This window comes from Dendrobates tinctorius, unplaced genomic scaffold (genome assembly GCF_039654945.1).
Source record: "Dendrobates tinctorius isolate UK_male_01 unplaced genomic scaffold, ASM3965494v1 ptg000098l, whole genome shotgun sequence".
In the NCBI taxonomy this organism is placed as follows: Eukaryota; Metazoa; Chordata; class Amphibia; order Anura; family Dendrobatidae; genus Dendrobates; species Dendrobates tinctorius.
In genome coordinates this window covers 4,773,327-4,777,780 of record NW_027361766.1, presented here as the reverse complement: position 1 = coordinate 4,777,780, position 4,454 = coordinate 4,773,327, and the positions used below count along the sequence as shown (strand labels likewise).

Below are 4,454 nucleotides of genomic sequence, written 5' to 3'. Positions count from 1 at the left end.
TATCGCGCTGCTGTTTTGGGGGGTTGATTTTGGTTATTGAATACGTGAGGCTACGATCCACTGGGGGTTTTTGCATGATCTGCAGTCATATGGCGTTCTTACGGTAATTTGCTGGTCGTGGCTGCCCTGGGGCAGTTTTAACAACTTTTGTACGTAAGGACTGGTGGGTTCTCACTGCGGTTCTTTAGGGTTGCCGATTGAGCTTTTGGCAGACTGTATCGGGTGGTATTTGTTACAGCCGTTGATTGCAGCTACGTAGGAGTTTATTATACAGAGTGGATAGTTTTTCGTTACAATGGGCTAGGAGGTTTATTGTGGGTGCAGCTGGTCCTGCTTTGCCTTCTGGGTATACAGCTCTCCTTAGAGTCTTTTCTTTTTGGGTGCCCCCGGACGGGGGGGCCAGGGTGAAGTGTGGCGCAAGGATGATGCAACATTTGAGTTGGGTAACCCAGCGTGTGCATTACTGGTCTCGGGGGTCCTGGTTGGTGAACGGTTTGTTTATCCAGCGGGTGTTGTTCCATTTGTCAGGAATTCTGTATAGAGCATGAGGCAGGACATGTTGTTTCGATGGCCGTGTGAATGGTCTCCCGCGTGGGTGTAGCCCGTCCGGCAATACATGGCTATGTCATTTATTCCGTTATGCGCACTTGTCAGGACCGGCTGGTATTATGGGGACACGGTTGTGGTGCAGCGCTGCTGCGGGGGAGGTGTACTTTAGGTAGTGTGTGAGCAGGTTGCAGCTATAACATTACTTTCATTAATGTCGGGCTGGTGGTACGCTGTGGCAGGGGAAGATAGTGCGATGTGCATTGACTTTTAATGATTCTAAGGACCTGGTAATCGTCTGGGGCTGTGCTCCGTTTGGGGGTGCTTTTTGCGGTGCTTTAAGGCTGAGTGGTGGACAAGCATCGGGCATCGGTGAGTGCAATGTTTTGACGGATGGCCCGGGTTTATGGTGTCTGGGGTTTTCAGGAGACGTGATGTGTGTCTGAGTTTTCCTGGACTTCAGGTGGTGTGGAGTCGCTTTTCTTTCTTTTGTGAGTAGTGTCGAGTAGTTTGTGAGTTCAGCGGGGAATGGGTGCGGAGTACATCTCACTTTTGGTAAGAGGGTGGCAACAATAGTGTTGTGATTCTGGGTTCGAAGTGCACGGGTGATGCACACAATTAATTTGTTCCAGGTCGTGGTGATTATGGGGTGGATTGGTTTATGTTTTCTAGTTGGGTGGATATTTTAAGATAGATGCTATCACGCAGGGTTGACGGGACCAACAGCGTTTTGGTACTGCACGTGTGTGGTGGAGACTTGGTCGCTGGGGCGTCAAGGAGTTTGATCTGAGACATCGGGCCTGAATGCTCCTGCCTGGGAGCCATGCTCGTGTTGTTGTTCATGACTATATAGTGGGGCACGTTTTTCAAGAATCTGTCAGAGGTTGGGGAACCAGTGTAGGTTCTGTTGTTACGTCTATAATGGTTGGCTTTGATTATTATCAGGTGGAGTGCAATTTTCTGCCTGGGAGCCGTGCTCATGTTGGTGTCCATAAGGGCTCCTGTTTGGAATGACTACATAGTGGGTTTTACTGGGCACATTTTCAAGAATCTATCGGAGGTTTGGGGAACCAATGTAGGTTCTTTTGTTCATGGCAATAATGGTTGGCTTTGATTAATTATTAGGTGAAGTATAATTTTCGGAGGCGCCTGCAATGTTGCGGTCTCAACGAGGCAGAGGCGGCGGCTCAGGTTGGGGACTGGTCGCGCAGGCGGTGCATAGGATTGGACGATGCGGTTGGCTAGTTGCAGGTCTTGGGTGTGGCTGACCTTGTTGCACTGGTATTTTGGTGTAGGTTGGCATTGTGAGGTCTAATGGGGATCAGTTTTGATTGATTGGTCTTGGTACAGAAACATTGGTTACTCGAGCCGCAGAGTCGGCTCGGGTTGGGTTTTTGGTGGTGGTACTCGCACGTACAAGGTGTCATACGTGCTCGCGGTGGCGGAAAGGAGGGGGGTATTTGAAGTCGGTGGATTGCACAAAGAGCGGGGGGGTGAACCCAGTGCAGGAGCGGGTTACCCCTGGTGGTGCAATGGTATACTTGGTTAAGGTGGGTCCCAGCTGTGCTGGGTCACAGCAGGACATGTTAACGTGGGACCCTGCTGTGCTCGGTCACAGCGGGGCATGTTAACGTGGGTCCCTGCTGGGCTGGGTCCCAGCAGGACATTGGTCGGGCAACACTCGGCTGGGTGTCCTCGAGCCGGTGTGGTGCGGCTGAGGGCACGTGGTGGAGCTGGTGTTGCAATCATGTACAATGGGTTTTGCAACACTCGGCTGGGTGTCCTCGAGCCGGTGTGGTGCGGCTGAGGGCACGTGGTGGAGCTGGTGTTGCAATCATGTACAATGGACTCTTCATTTACCCCCCCTCCTTTTGCTGGTGGTTATGTTTATGGAATATTTCTACGTTTATGGATAAAATGTTATTGCTTGTTTGGTGTTAATAAACGGGGCTGCTGTGGCCTTTTACATCCAATGTCACGCAGTCGTGTCTTATTTAAGTTAAGAAGGGGTAAGTGTGGGTTTTGGGAGGGGTCATTACAGTGAAGCCGTCAGTCAGACTTTCCTAAGTCATGTTTAAATTACTGACATTGTCAGTTTCTTAACTTTTAATTTTTTTTTTTCTTTTGTTTTTTTTAATTCCTTTTTTATGAACGATTTTTAAACAAACCTTTTTAATTTTACATATGTCAACATGACATATATATATTTTTTTTTTAACAAAAAAATTATAAAAGGTACAACATAAAATAATACGCAAAACAAAATTAAATGTTTTCACCCTGCAGTTGTGCTGCCACAAATCGGTCCAGCATCACTCCGAGTTGGTGTAACGCAGACATCGCTCTCCTGTGTGCTGCCAAGAGATCAGGTAAGGTTGGTATTTCTGTAGAGGAAATTGAGATTGTTTAGATTATTATGTAGGATGTGGCTGCATATGCGGTCATAATCAATGGCCAATATTCTATAGGTGAGAATATGGGGTAATAGTTATAGGCGGCAGCGTATGGGGGCATAGTCTATTTGGCAGCAAAAGGGGGCTTTTACAATGAGGCTGCATATGGGGGAATAATCAATGGCCCATATTGTATTGGTGAGAATATGGGGTAGTAGTTATAGGCGGCAGCATATAGGGGCATAGTGTATTTGGCAGCAAAACGGGGGCTTTTTCAATGAGGCTGCATATGGTGGAATTATGGATGGGGCATCATAAGTGGACATATCCAATGTGTCTGAAAATGGGAGTATAGTGTTATGTGGCTGTATATGGGGGCATAGTGTGTGGGGCAGCATATGGTGGCATAATGTAGGTGTGGTAGCATATGGGGCCATATCCTATGGGTCGCAATAACAGCCATAGTGTAAAGTGGCAGCAGATGGGTACATACGGTTCATTCTTGCGGTCAAACACTTACGTTTTAGTGCCGCCTCTGACTCATCTGATGAGGAGATTACAGCCCTTCCACGTCGAGTGGCAACACGTACTAGAAAAAAAAATTATATATATATTATGTCAACAACTTTTACACAAATTATCATTTCAAACATGATTCAAGCAAGAAAATTGTTATTCGATTACCGGAGGTCGAGTCTGCTCCAGCTTCTCGGAGTGATGCTGGAGAAAACACACCCATTGGGGATGAAGTCGAGGAAGCAATTTGTGGTTGAGGCGTAGAGGGGGGTGAGGGGGTCCTTACGCGCTCTGGTATCTAAAAATTGGAAATTGTGCATTGAGCATTTCCAAAGCGCATCCAAAATCAAATGGTATTGTAATACTGTATAATTGAAACCGATTACTTCTTTGTAATGTTGTTATTATCTCTCTCTCCAACACGCAACTTTTTTGTATACAACTTATATATTTTTTTAAAATTTGATTTTTACCATCAGGTCTGTTTACAAATTTTTTGCTTTGGTTTCCTCCCTGGATCACACTTTCGTTTTTTTAAATTATTACAAATCAAAATCTCTTTTCCTTTCCCCATATGTCAACCTTAACTACCCCCCCCTTTTCTTTTATCTTTCAACCCAATTAAATTACTAATAACATAAATAAATGTATTTTAAAAACTTACGGGCTCAGCTTCAGGAGATGCTTGCAGCGGCAGGCTTGCGTGTTCAGCAGAGGCTGGTGGTGCTGCAGGTGGTGATGGGGCTGGTGCCGCTGCATGTGCCGCTGTTGGAAAAAAATTAATACTGAGCGCAATACCACTTCAACTTGAGTTGTGCAATTTCACATGTGCAAATGTAATTTTTTTTTTTTTTCAAACTGTAAACGCTGAGGAAAAAAAAAAAAATCCTTAAAAAGTAATATAACATGAGGAACATATAATCTGCAACACTCACCTCGCTCCCTTCGCACTTGTTGTTGGAGGCTGGCGAGGAGGTCTCTTGAGCGAAAGCGCAGATC

The 4,454-nt window shown here is 46.0% G+C and overlaps 1 long non-coding RNA gene across 1 annotated transcript; it reads right to left on the bottom strand.

Moving 5' to 3' along the window:
* Positions 1-2,800: 2,800 nt before the first annotated feature.
* Positions 2,801-3,737, bottom strand: LOC141099174 (uncharacterized). Its single transcript, XR_012234425.1, has 3 exons — positions 3,624-3,737; positions 3,460-3,528; positions 2,801-2,930 (listed from the first exon to the last, which is right to left on the bottom strand). It is a non-coding gene; the product is annotated as an uncharacterized lncRNA (long non-coding RNA).
* Positions 3,738-4,454: the final 717 nt, after the last annotated feature.